Below are 15,357 nucleotides of genomic sequence, written 5' to 3' on the forward strand. Positions count from 1 at the left end.
AAATATATATATATATATACACACACATATATAAAGCAACCCGTCCATACATTTTTGACCAAAATATTTAGAACTATACATCAATGACAGTATTAAAACCTGTTAGGTGAAGTTAATGTAATAGTTAAAGATATTTTTGAAGCCTTAATTGCATTCATTAAATAAACAAGAAAGAAAAATTGAAGATAAATTAGGTATTAATCTGTTAGCATAGTGGTTATGAATCGGGCTGTGAACCGCAAGGTCAGCAGTTCGAAACTACCAGCTGTTCTGTGGGAGAAAGACGAGGCTTTCTGCTCCCGTAAAGATTTACAGCCTCGGAAACCCTGTACAGGGTCGCCATGAGTCGGAACTGACTCCACGGCACATAATAACAACAATCTGTTGAAGCTAAAAATAAAGGGGAAAAAGTACAGAGTAGCAAAGCCAATAGTAAAAAGTAAGGGCATAAATAAAATTAAGAACTAAAACATCAAAAGAGACTATGTACAAAGTGGAAATCCTGGTTCTTTCAAAGGAGAAGTAATATATTAAAAAGTTTAGTAAGAATAATAAGAGTGGAAAGTACAAAAATAAATCATATTAGTGTAAAGACGGGGATATTACTAAAGATATAGTAGAAAGTTTAAAAGTCACAATTACATAAAACTTTAATCCAATAAAGTTTTTAAAATTTGGATGAAATGGATTAATTTTTAGAACAGAAAACTAATCTTCCAAATGAACTAAGGAAGAAATAGAATGCCTCAATGAATAATAAAATATGCATTTTTGTTGTTGTTAAATGCTGTTGATTTGGTTCTAACCTATAGTGATCCTATATAGGATTTCCAAGGAACAGCTGGTGAGCTTGAACTGCTGGTCTTGTGGTTCAAACTGGTCTTGCAGTTGAGTGCTTATCCTATAGTACCAATATTCAAAATATCTTCCTCACAGAAGGCAATAGTCTCAGATGTTTTTACAAATGAAACCATAGCACCCCCAAAGTTGTCATCTTTTCTTTTATATAGTTAAGCAAACAGAAAAAGAGGGAAAACTACCCAATTCATTTCATGAGGCAAGTAAAATGTAAAGGCTAAGAAAATGTAAAGAATAGGAAATCTGGAAAATGTAATTTATATAGATGCCAAAATCCTAAAGAAAATGTTAGAAAACAAATAATCTACCATGATAAAATAGAGTTAATTTCAGGAAGGGAATGGTAATGTTTGTTAGAGACCCTAACAATGTAATTTACAACTTTGTAAGTTAAAGGAAGAAAAATAAAAGATCACTCCCATAGATATAGAAGGAGAATTTGAAAAAATTTAACAGTCAAATGACATAAAATATAAACTTGCATCAAAGTAGATAAAAACAGAATGTTCTGAGTTTGATTAAAATGAAACAAATAAAAGCTTTTAACAAATACCACACTAACAATTTAGAAGCATTTCACATCAAAGTCAGGAAATAAAACAAGGATGGATACTGTCACTCCAAAGAAATGTGACCCAAGGGAATGTGGACATCATTGGACAATATTACTAATATCACATGCAAGTAAAATCCTGCTAAAGATAATTCAAAAACTGCAGCAGCAGGACATTGACAGGGGGCTGCCAGAGGTTCAGGCTGGATTCAGAAGAGGACATGGAATGAGAGATTTCACTGCTGACGTCAGATGGATCTTGGCTGAAAGCAGAGAATACCAGAAAGATGTTTACCTGTGCTTTATTGACTATACAAATGTTATCGATTGTGTGGATCATAACAAGCTATGGACAACATTGTGGAGAACGAGTATTCTGGAACACGTAATTGTGCTCATAAGGAACCTGTTTACAGACCAAGAAGCAGTTATTCAAACAGAACATGGGAATACTGAATGGTTTAAAACTAGGAAAAATGTGCACCAGGGTTGTATTCTTTCACCATACTAATTCAAACTGTATACTGAACAAATAATCCCAGAAACTGGATTATATGAAGAACGTGGAATCAGGATTGGAGGAAGGCTCATTAACAACCTGCGATATACAGATGGTATTACCTTGTTTGCTGAAAGCAAAGACACTTAAAATGCTTACTGATGAAGATCAAAGACCACAGCCTTTGGTATGGGTAGTACTTCAATGTAAATAAAAACAAAAATCATCACCAGTGGACCAATAAATCACATCATGATGAATGGAGAAAATGTTGAAGTTGTAAGATTTCATATTGCTTGAATCAAACATCAACAATCATGGAAGCAGTGGCCAAGAAATCAAATGACGTACTGCACCAGACAAATCTGTTGCAGAAGACCTCTTTAAAGTGTTCAAGAGCAAAGATGACAGTTTGAGGATTAAGGTGTGCCTGACCCAAGCCATGGTATTTTCAATAGCTTCATATGCATGTGAAAGTTAGACAATGAATAAGGAAGACTATAGAAGAATTGATGCAACTGAGTTACAGTGTTGGAGAAGAATATTTAAAGTACCATGGACTTCCAGAAGAACAAACCAAACCTGTATTAGAACCAGTACAGCCAGAAGGCTCCTTAGAAGCCAGGATGGCAAGACTTTGTCACTAATACTTTGGACATACTATCAGGAAAGACCATTCCCTGGAGAAGGAGACTATGCCAAGTGGAGGGTCAGTGAAAAAGAGAAAGACCCTCAACGAGATGGACGGGCACATGGCAGCAACAATGGGCTCAAGAGTAATAACAAGTGTGAAGATGGCACAGGACTAGGTAGAGCCATCCTGGCTCTGAAGAAGCACTCTAACTGTACTTCTTCTAAAACTGATGGGTTTGTTCTTCTGGCAGTCCATGCTACTTTTAATCTTCTTCTCCAATACCATAACTCAAATGCACCAATTCTTCTACAATCTTCCTTATTCATTGTCCAACTTTCACATGCATATGAGGCTATTGAAAATACCATGGTTTGGGGTCAAGTGCATCTTAGTCCTCAAACCAATTTACAGCTCTGGTGTCATGCTGTAGAATAAGCACTGGACTTTTAACCACAAGGTTGGAAGTTCAAACTCACTAGTTGCTCCTTGGAAACCCTATACAGGGTTGCTCTGAGTCGGAACCAATTCTATGGAACTTAACAAAAATAACAACAAACCTTAGGAAGCAGTTATACTGTGTCCTGTAAGGTGATTATGAGTCAGAATCAATGAGATGGCAGTAGGTTTTTAAGGGGTTGAAGGTAGAGCAAGAGGGGGCTAGTGGTGATGGAAATACCACATTGAAGAAGAGAAGGGTTGCACAGCTGATTATTGTAAATGCTGTCAATAAGCTGTACACCTGTGAAAACATTTAGAACAGCAAAAAGAGTAGCTGCTTAGGCTGTTTATGTACAACCAAAAACCTCATGAAATTTCATTTTGTGGTCTGGAGGTTTGGGGTCATGGTTTCATGGGACTCTTAATTGGCCTGATAATATGTTTAGTGCTCTGTTCTATGTATCTCCTACTTCTTTGCTTAGTACCTGGAGTCTTAAAACCTGGTAAGAGGCCATCTAAGGTACAATTGGTCTCTTTTTGCCTGGAGCAGCAGCATCAGAAGGAAAGTTAGTCCATGGTATATTTCATATTCTATGTCAACATCAGAATTCATGTGCATCAATTACTCTTCAGTCTTCATCTTCATTGTTCAACTGTCATATACATATGTTGTTGTTGTCAGGTGCCATCAAGTCGGAACCGACTCCTAGCGACCCCATGCACAGCAGAACGAAACAATGGGTTTTAAAAAGGCATTTGGCAGCAGATTTACACAATGCAATACAAAATTCCAGTAGCATTTAGCAATTTTTCCAGACTTTATAAATCATAATCTCCTTTATCCAGTGAAATTTCAAGCGGTTCCCATAAGATCATGAATCATATTGGCTAGCTCTCCTTTGAGTACTTTTGAGTTAGTAAAAAAAAAAAATTACCTGGTTTCTTTTTCTAAGATGAGGTGAAATTCATATGAAATCAATTTCAAAGTGAATAGTTCAGTGGTATTTAGTATATTCACAATGCTGTGCAACTACAACTAGTACCTATTTCTAAAACTTCTTCTCCAATATTTAGGCTCACCACTAGAAAAGACCATTTTGCCATCAACTGAGGAAGAAAATGTTACACATGGCACAGCTTTGGAGAAGAACTAAACTCACTGTTTTCCAGTCAATTCTGCCTTAATAGCAATCCTATAGGACAGGGTCAAACTGCCCTAACACCATTTCCAAGCTTATAAATCTTTATGTAGGCAGACTGCTACATCTTTCTCTGGTGGGGTGACCAGTGGGTTTGAATCCTGACTGCTGGGTTAGCAGCCGAATACTTTAACCACTCTGCCACCAAAAAGATTCCTATGGTTATAGTGACTTTCCCTTTCTACTCTCAGCACAATCAACCACTACTCTACTTTGTGTCGCTGTGGATTTGCCTCTTCTGGCTGTTCCATATAAATGAAATCATCTGATACATTGCTTTTGACATCTGGCATTTCTTATTTAGCATGCTTTGGGGGTTAAACCATGTGACAGCATATATCAGTAGTTCATTGCAGAATCGTATTCCATTGAATTGATAGCCTGCAGTAGTTTATCCACTCATTCATTGGTGGACATTTGGGTTGATTCCACTTTGGGCTATTTATAAAGAATATTGCTATGAGCATTCATATACAAGTGACTCATGAACATATGTTTTCATTTTTTGGGGTATATACCTAGTTGCTGAATTCCTGGATTATAAGGAGCTCTGGTAGCGTAGTGGTTACGAATCGGGCTGCGAACCTTAAGGTCAGCGGTTCGAAACTACCAGCCGCTCCGCGGGAGAAAGATGAGGCTTTCTACTCCCGTAAAGATTTACACCCTTGGAAACCCTGTACAGGGTCGCTATGGGTCGGACCCGACTCGATGGCACATAACAACAACAACAACAACAACATGGTAACTCTATGTTTAACCTTTTGGGAAACTGTTATCGAAAGCAACTGAACCATTTTACATTCCCACTAACAGTGTACAAGGGGGCTTCAAAAAGTGAGTAGAAAATTATATTATCTTTCAATTGAATTTTTCTATAAACATTTTGAAGTTCTCTCATATAACTTTTCGATTTCTTCCACATCCTTATGAAAACTTCGATTGTTTTCAGATCTACTTCCAAAATGCAACCGATGAAAACCCTATGTATCCCAAGGTTTGATTCTGTTGAGCCTGGGGTCACCACGAGCCAGCTGTCTCCTCCACAGCAGCGAACAACATCTAGTGATTACAACACTAGTCCTCTTGCCCTCACTCATCTGAAGAGTCACCTTTATGATATACTAAATTCCCACATGCACTTGTGTCTATTTCTAAACTTTCTAAACACTTTCATCATTGACTTTTAGTTAATGTAGCTTCTTAGTACCATTTTAAGAACTGGCATAGTTATTTATCCCCTATTAGTGATCTTGCTCAAACTTCTCTGGCTGCTTTTCCTTATGTATTTTTATTAAGATATGTTGTCATTGTTGCTAAGTGCTGTCCAGCCGGTTCCAACTCATAGTAACCCTGTATAGGGTTTCCAAGAAGCAGCTGGAGGACTTGAACCACCAACCTTGCAGTTCAAACTGATCTTGCAGTCCAGCACATTAACCCACAGTGCCACCCAGTCTCATTTATTGAGATAACAATATATAAATAAATCAGTAGAAAACAATTGAGGGTTATTGTACAATAAGTAAGGCAATGTTTAGACATATTATTGTTATTAAGTACTGACTCATAGTGATCCTGTACAGGGTTTCTGAGGAGTAGTTGGTGAGTTTGAACTGCCGACCTTGTGGTTTAAACTGACTTTAGGGTCCAGTGCATTATCCAAGGAGTGACTGCTGTGTTTGAATTGCCAACCTTGTGTTTAGCAGTCCAGTGCATATCCTATAGCACCATTCCAGTCAGTGAGCTGCCTTCACAATACCCAGAGTCAAACTCCCAAGCAGCCTGAGTTTCTAAGTCTGAGCCTGCTTCCTGATATGTCCTGTGACTTGCATTGTCTTCAAAGAGTCAGCATTCAATTATCAGAGACACCGGTGAGACCGCTGGATCTGGGGGCATCCAGGACAAATGCTTCTGTGGTAAAGCCACAATCACACAGAGCACAGCTTTGGGAATCATGCCAACTCAACACTTTAAAAGGGGGAGGAGACTGCTGCAGGGAAGTCTGGGTGCTCTCTCCTGTCTGCTTCTGGCCTCTGTCTGGTGGAAAGAACATGGATAGTCCCGAGAGGGTTCCGTGTCTGCCCAGGGCTCATGAATTCTCCAACTTAAAGTGGTTGCTAAAAAGTACTGAAAGACATAATGCTGGAGAACTATTTTCTCTCTTTCTCTCTCTCTCGCTCTCTCACACACACACTCTTTTTCTCTAACAGAGCAGATAAGGATTCCAGGTGTGACAGACAAGACTTATCCCCAGGTAGGCATCCTGTCTGGAGTCCTGGTGTGGATTAGCACAGGACTACAATGTTGGTTTGAGCCGCAAGATCGGTGGTTCCAATTCACCAGCCACTCCTTGGAAAGCCTATACAGGCTCAATGTGAGTTGGAACCAACTCCAGGGCACTTAACAACAACAATAAGATATCCTGCCTACTTCAGCTCCTGGGCATGAATGCCAAGATTTCTGGTAAACTTGTCTTCAGCTGCCCCCACCCCCTTTTTACCTCTTTTCAACCAAAACCAAACCCATGCTGTCATTCAATTTCAACTCACAGTGACACTAGAAAACAGAGTAGAACTGAGCTACAGAGTTGCTAAGACTAATGTTTATAGAGGAGGGTCAGCAAAACAGAGACCCCAATGACCTGGATTGACACAGTAGTTGAACAATGGGCTCAAACCTAAAAACAATTGTGGGGAAGGCGCAGGACCAGGCAGTGTTGGGTTCTGCCGTGCACTGGTTCATGTTGTGTCAGAGCCAATTTGACGGTACCTAGGAGCTCTGGTTGTTCTGGTAGCGTAGTGGTTACGAATTGGGCTGCGAACCGCAAGGTCAGCAGTTCGAAACTACCAGCTGTTCTGTGGGAGAAAGATGAAGCCTTCTGCTCCCATAAAGATTTACAGCCTCAGAAACCCTGTACAGGGCCGCTATGAGTTGGAACTGACTCCATGGCACATAACAACAACAACAACAACAAGGAGCTCTGGTTACGAATTGGGCTGCTAACCTCAGGGACAGCAGTTCGAAACTACCAGCTGTTCTGTGGGAGAAAGATGAGGCTTTCTGCTCCTGTAAAGATATATAGCCTCGGGGGTCTCTATGAGTCAGAACCGACTCCATGGCCCATAAGCACAACCACCACCAACAACAGTGAACTGCCAGGTCAGTGGTTCAAGCTCACCAGCTGCTCCTCAGAAACTCTATACAGGGTCGCTATGGGTTGGAAGCGACTCGACAGTACTTCACAAAAACAACAATAGTGTCATGGAAGCTGACTGCCATGACCTTCTCCATTGAGCAGCTGGTGGGTTCAAACCCCTGACCTTTGGGCTAGCAGCTGAGCTCCACCTGGGCTCCTATCTAACTTCTCCTTACTGGTTGGTTTTACAAAAATTGTGAGGGCTGCTGGTTATCATTTAACAGCACAGTTGATCCCCAAAACTTAAACTTGGTAATAAAGCTGCAACCTGACCCTGTTATCAAATGGGGATGCAAAATAATGCACACACGTGTACTCACAAATGTCAATAGGTACATTTACATATTCCACAGGGAACCACAGGACCTGAATCACTTTGAAGAGACTTTCATTTGGGAAATGCTGGCTCAAAAGACCCTTCAGCTAAAATACTCTGAATGCAGCAGATATGGGAGTGGGTGGGGGGGTGGTGAAGCTGAATTACCGCTCTGATGCAGTTAGTTAAAGTTTCTTTTCTGTGGAAGAACTTTAAATTTTTTTTTAAATTGAGGGTTATACAGTTACTCTGAAGTCCTGGTGTGGCACTGCAGGATAAGCACTAGTTGGCTAACTGCAAAGTTGGCAGTTTGAACCCACCAGCCGCTCCCTGGAAACGCTATACAGAATCACTATGAATTGGAACTGACTGTATGGCAATTAACACCACCACCAACACTTTCTTTAGGACAGGAGTGGTTTAGTGGTAACACGCTTACCTGGCGTTCAGGAGCTCCAGGTTCAATCACTGGCCAATGCACCACCCGCTTGTTGGTGAAGTTTGTTTGTTCCTCTGATGCTAACAAGGCTACAGTGGAGCTTCCAGACTAAGATGGACTAGGATGATACGACTGATGATCTGCTTCCTAAAATCAGCCCATGAAAACTCTATGATCAAAGTAGTCCCATCCACAACCAATCTTGGGGATGGAGCAGGACCAGGTGGTGTTTTGTTCCATTGTGCATGGGTTGCCACGAGGCAAAGGCCACCTTGACAACAGCTAACAACACTTACATACACTGAATCATACATGCATAGCGCATAAGAAAACTCAGTGTGTGTAATATTAGATTTCAAGAAACAGAGCACATAAGGTAGTGGCTCTCAGTCTGTCAGGCCTGAAGATTGTGAGAATCTCAGAAAAAAATTCCGTCTTCCACCCCGTACATCCATATGTGTGTACATATGTGTATGCACACACACACACACACACACACACACTACTTTAAGTATGACTGTGTATCAATGAAGTTTACCAACATTTTAAAGTCAAGGCAAACCGAACTTCATTCTTCACTTTTTCTTTGATCAGGTTCATTTCACACCCTCCCGTGCCATCCTTGCCTCCTGGGCTTGAATGGCATGGATTATAAACAGACACACAAAAAGGATTCACATTCTCTACGGAAGGAAACGAGAGTGACTTCTGGGAGGTGGTTGGAAAGACACAGGGTACTGGAAGACACGAGGCAAGGTAAGATCTGACTGACTTCATTTAGCAGACTCATGTGCATACATGCCTGGATTCCAGAAGCAGACGTGATTGTAGGGATGAAGAGAGAGTATCTCCACTGTCTCAGGAGGATGAGGAACAGCTGAATGACATCTTGCACTGTGCTACAGTCAGTATATTAATATATATCAAAGCATATTCATGCTACTTAAAAACAAATCCAAGGGCTCTTCATTACATCCGAACTCATGGACAGTCCCTGAGTGACTCTTGACTTTGTTACCACTCTGTAGGCAGCATCTCTTGTCTTTCCTCACTGATTACCGACATCTCTACCCTGCTTTGCTTTTTTTTTTGTTCCTCCCCTGCCACTGTCTCCATCCACTCAGATCCATTTTCTACCCTTATGTCCTTTAGATCCTTTCTGGAAACACATGTATCCAGAATTATGATGATTGACTGGTACTAATGGAGCAAAGTTGATGCCTAAACAAACTCTCAGGTAAGCTCTAACCAGTCATCGGCAAACTTCTCCTTATTTCAAATTAACCAACATTGTCACCACTCATGGTCTTCTCCAAGCACCTTAGAGCAGACACCTGGAGCTGTAGTACAAGATCCAGTTCTAAACTTGACATTGTCCTTTTTTGTTTCACTATTTTGTTCATGTCTTCATGTAGATAATCATCCCCTGAATTCTCCAAATAGGCCCCAGACATAACCATGCATCAGTCCCTGCCCAAGCCAGCAGCATCCTCCTAGCGAGCTTGGTCCCTCTATAGTATTTGTCACACTAACTATTAGATGCTCTCAGCTTGGCTCTGACTCATGGAGACCTCATGTGCAACAGGATGAGGCACTGCCTTCTCCTAGATCATCTTCATGATGGTTGGTATCTTTCAGTCCACTGTGGTGACTATTGTGTAATGCCTTCCAACCTGGGGAGCTCATCTTCCAGCGCTACATGGGTTCCACTACTACTGTGGTCCATTGGATCCCCATTGGCTAATTTTAAGAAGTAGATTGCCAGGTCTTTCTACCTAGTCTGCCTCAGTTTGGAAGCTCTGCTGAAACCTGCCTATCAGAGGTGACCCTCCTGGATTTTGAAATACTGGTGGCATCACTTTCTGAATCACAGCAACATGACAGTGACCAGAGTATGGCAAACTGGCAGATGGATGGGAGATTTGTCACACAGCCAGAGTCAATTAGACCTCATCTCTGCCCCTCTTCGCTGGTTTCTTATTATGCATTTTGAAAAAGATCTTAAATCCTTACCATGATCTACAAAGCCTTGTGAGCTGGACCCTGGCAGACTCTTTGTCTCTGTCCATCAGCCACACATTTCCAATATCTGCATAGCTCCCTCCCTTACTTCACATAAGATCTATGTTCAGACAGCAAATTCTCAGAGCGAGGGACCTTTCCTGACCTCCTGACAAAATGATGCTCCTCCAAAACGGTGCAAGCACTCTGGAAGATGATGTGCCACATCTTTAAAAAATTGGAAATAAAAACACAGTGTGACCCAGCAATCCCACTACTACTAATATTATATATCCTAGAGAAATAAGAGCAATGACAGAAACACACAAACAGATATATGCACACCCACGGTCACTGGAACACTATTTATAATGACAAAAAGATGGAAACAACCTAAGTGCCCATCAGTGAATGAATGGATAATCAAAGTATGGTGTACACTCACAATGGAATATTATGCAACATGAAAGAATAATGAGTAATGTGTGAAACACCTCAGACCATTGATGGACCTGGAAGACATATGCTGAATGAAATTAATCAATCACAAAAGGTCAAATATTGTATGAAACCAACCACTAGTGTAAAAAGTCAAGAAAAGGTTTACACACAGAAAGAAACATTCTTTGAAGGTTACTAGGGGTCTGAGGAGAAGAGAGGATAAGTCACTAACTGGAGGGCAGTGGTGGCGGTGGTGGTGTGCCACTGAGTTGGCTTCAGCTCTTAGTGACCCAATATAGGGTTTCTGAGACTGTCAATCTTTATGGAAGCAGAAAGCCTCATCTTTCTTCCACAGAGTGGCTGGTAGATTAGAACTACTCATCCACTAAACTACTGTTGTTATTGTTAAGTGCCATTGAACCAGTTCTGACTTATAATGACCCTGTATAGGGTTTCTGAGGAGCATCTGGTGAGTTTGAACCACCGACCCTGCGGTTCAAACTGACTTTGCAGTCCATGGCATTATCGTACAGCGCCACACCAGGACTCCAACACTATAATACTACGGCTGCTTATAATAAGAGGAGGTCAGCACAAAATGATGAAGGCAATGGAAGACACTGGGAGAAGCACAAGCGTTAAAGGCAATAAAAGTATCCCTGCAATAACAGTAGTAGTAATTCCTAATGAGTGAATACACAGATAAGACATGTAAACTAAACAGGTTATAAGAAGATAGATGGGACTACAGCACATATATATATAGAGTTAACAAAGGATCTTTCTGCACATGTGCTCATATGTGCTGCAAATACATCCATGAATATAGCACAACATGGTGTTTTCTAGGTTCTGTCGAGTCAGCTCTGCCTCATAGCAACCCTGTGCACAAGAGAACGAAACCCTGCCCAGTGATGCACCATCCTCACAATTGTTGCTATGTGTGAGCCCACTGTTGTAGCCACTGTGCCAATCCATTCCATTTGGGGCGGGGGGGCTTCTTCTTTACTCACTGTCTACTTCACTACATATGATATCCTTCTCCAGGGAACGGTCCCTCCTGACAACATGTCCAGATTCTGTGAGACTAAGTCTCACCAGCATCATTGCTAAGGAGCATTCTGGCTGTACTTCTTCCAAGACAGATTTGTTTGTTCTTCAGGTAGTCCATGGTACTTTCAATATTTTTCGCCAACACCATAATTCAAATGCTTTGATTCTTCAATAGTCTTCCTTATTCATTGTCCAACTTTCACATACATATGAGGTAATTGAAAATATCATAGTTTAGGTCAGGCATATCTTAGTCCTCAAAGTGACATCTTTGTTCTTTAACATTGTAAGAGGTCTTCTGTAGCATATCTGCCAATGAAATACATCATGTGACTTCTTGACACTGCACTCATGAACACTGATTGTGGTACTAATTAAAAGGAAATGCTTGATAACGTCAATCTTTTCTACTTAGCCACAGTCAAACACATTTCAGTAATGAGTTGGTGGACCTGAGAATTCACAAGCATAGTTTTGGGGAATAGCAAGGCCAAGTAACAGAACATAGTCCACAAAGGCAATGTTCTACATCCAACTTTGTTGAGTGCGACTGGGGTCTTAAAAGTTTGTGAGTGACTATCTAAGGTGTTACTGTTTAGCTCTCCTCTTCTGAAGCAGAGAAGAGTGAAGAAATTAAAGGTACGTGGAAACAATTAGTCAGAAAGACTAATGGACCGTGTGAAGCCCAGGATCCTGAGACCAGAGGGAGATGGTTTCTGGCTATCACTGCTGACGGCTCTGAAAGGGATCAGAACAGAAGGATCAGATAGCGTGAGGGGCTATGGGGAACAAAACTCAGAATGATAAAAAAGACCAGGCTTACTGGTCTGAAACAGACTGGTGTCACCTCTCAGACTATGCTCCTTAGTCACCCTTCAAGCATAGAACTGAACTTAGTGCCCTGGCTCACCTTTCACCCAAACAACAGACAGGCCTGTCAGGTGAACAATAACACCAAGGAGGTACACACTCCTTAGAACAGTCAACCATATGAGATCAAAGGCAGCATTTGTGTACAGGTAATCCCTCCTCCCTGAGTTCAGGCTTCTCTAACCAACACGACGGATCTTCCTAAAGTCAGTTTGGGTCTGTCTGCTTCCCCTTCTGGTCAGTGCTGAGGAGTTCTTATCAAGTTTTTTAACCTCTCTGAATCTCATCGACAAAATGGGGGTAATATTACCTACTTCACAAAGAAAGATGTAAAGTGCCTATTATAATAAATGTCACTTAGTGGTATTTCCGATTATCAATATTGTTGTTGTTATGTGCCGTGGAGTCAGTTCCAACTCATAGCAACCCTGTACAGGGTTTCCAAGGCTGTAAATCTTTACAGAAGCAGGAAGCCTCATCTTTCTCCCGCAGAACAGCTGGTAGTTTCGAACTGCTGACCTTGCGGTTTGCAGCCTGATTCGTAACTACTACGCTACCAGAGCTCCTTCATTACCAATATATTATCAATATAGGTCACCAGTAACTGGTCACTATAGAACGGTCTATATCTTGATGGGGACCTAGAACAATTTTGTGTTTTTTACTTCTTAGAAAACATGTAATTGCTGACATGTGTAAGCCTTGATAAAATTGTTGTGAAGTGCCACTGTATTGTTTCCAACTCACAGCAAACCTATAGGGTATCCAAGGAGTGGATGGTGAGTTTGAACCACTGACTTTGTGGTTCAAACAAATCTTGCGGGTCAGTGTGTATTCTACTGCGCCACACTAGGACTTTCCTTGATAAAACAGTGTTTTAAAATTCTTTAAAATTTGTAGCCTTTTCTCCACTCTGAGTACTTAAAAAAATGCTGGCTATTAATAATAATAAGATCACAAGACATAGATTTTTAGCACAAATATTACAAAGAAAATGTGTTTCTTTGCTGTTAGGAAACTAAGCTATGGCATTGTAGTCAGCGTGCTGAGCATCATGTTATGTCAAGAGAAGAAAGAAGACTTGCTTACATATTTTGCCCAGCTCCTCAGATATTAGTGCTCCGGGGACATTCCTTCAGAGACATGTTTAGCACCCGCAAACTCGCCTAAAGAGCTTGTTTAATTTAAAGCTGTGGCCAGAGGGCACCTGCCCTTCTTAACATTTTAAGAAAAGTGGAATTCTAAGTATCTTCTCTGTTTCTTCCAGGAACACAGGAAAGGGAACTGTAGGTCAGTAGCAAATCATGCAAAATGGAACTTTACAGTTTTATTTGTCACATTGTTATTTCTAAGAGCCACTGTATTATACAAAAACGCAGTCTATAGGTGTTCATGTGTTTGTTAAATAAAGTCAATGAATTCTTATAGGTCTGTTACACATTACATTATAAATATTTGGAAGCTACTAATTTTACCTGGCCAACTGATTGGAAGAGATCCATATTTGTGTCCATTCAAAAGAAAGGGGACCTAGTGGAATGTGGAAATCATCAGATAATGCCATTAATATCACATGTAAGTAAAATTTTGCTAATGATCCCTCAAAAACAGTTGCAATGGTACACTGACAGAGAAAGGCCAGAGGTTCAAGCTGGGTTCAGATGAGGATGTGGAATGAGGGATATCATCGCTGACATCAGACGGATCTTGGCTGAAAGCAGAGAATATCAGAAAGATGTTTACATGTGCTTTATTGACTATGCAAAGGCTTTCGATTGTGTGGCTCATGACAAGCTATTGACAACTTTACAGAGAATGAGTATTTCAAATCACTTAATTGTGCTCATGAGGAACTTGTATATAGACCAAGAGACAGGTGTTGGAACAAAACAAGGGGATACTGAGTGGTTTAAAATTAGGAATGGTGCACACTTGGGTTGTATTCTTTCACCATACTTATTCAATCTGTATGTTGAGCACATAATTTGAGAAACTGGATTATATGAAGAAGAGAAACATGGCATCAAGAATGGAGGAAGACTCATTAACAATTTATAATAGATATTCAGATGATACAACCTTGCTTGCTGAAAGCAAAGAGGACTTAAAATACTTACTGATGAAATACTCACTATTGACATGGAGTCCTGGTGTGAACCTGTGGGTTAATATGCTGAGCTACAAAGTCAGCCTGAACCGCAGTGGCAGTTCAAGCTCACCAGTCACTCCTCAGAAACCCTATATAAGGTTGCTATGGGTCAGAAGCAACTCTATAGGACATAACAACAACAGCAACAACAACTTATTGACAAATATACTCTCATAACGGAATAAAACTTTATCATCTTGCTGATGTCAGATGAACCTTGGCTCAAAGCAGAGAATACCAGAAAAATGTTTACTTGTGCTTTAATGGCTATGCAAAGACTTTTGACTGTGTGGATGGTGACAAGCTTTGGATAACATGAAAAATGGGTATTCCAGAAAACTTAACTGTGCTCTTGAGGAACTTGTACATAGGCCAAGAGGCAGTTGTTATAACAGAATAAAGGGATATTGGAAGGTTTAAAATCTCTCAACATACTTAATCTATATGCTGAGCAGATAATCCAAGAAGCTGGATTATATGAAGAAGAATGTGGCATCAGGGTTGGAGGAAGACTCATTAACAACTTGCAATATATAGATGATACAACCTTGCTCAGTGAAAGTGAAGAGGACTTAAAATACTTACTGATGAAAATCAAAGATCACAGCCTTTGGTATGGATTCTACTTCAATGTAAAGTAAAAAAAAAAAAAAAATCCTCACCACTGGATCAATAAATAACATCATGATAAATGGAGAAGAGATTGAAGTTGTC

At 40.5% G+C, this 15,357-nt stretch overlaps 1 protein-coding gene across 1 annotated transcript in view; it reads right to left on the reverse strand.

The window, feature by feature from the left end:
* PHACTR2 (phosphatase and actin regulator 2) overlaps positions 1–15,357 on the reverse strand; it is a 266,038-nt gene that overhangs the window by 188,094 nt on the left and 62,587 nt on the right. The gene's annotated exons all lie outside the window — the stretch shown is intronic.

Source organism: Chrysochloris asiatica, unplaced genomic scaffold, assembly GCF_000296735.1.
Source record: "Chrysochloris asiatica unplaced genomic scaffold, ChrAsi1.0 scaffold00013, whole genome shotgun sequence".
In the NCBI taxonomy this organism is placed as follows: domain Eukaryota; kingdom Metazoa; phylum Chordata; class Mammalia; order Afrosoricida; family Chrysochloridae; genus Chrysochloris; species Chrysochloris asiatica.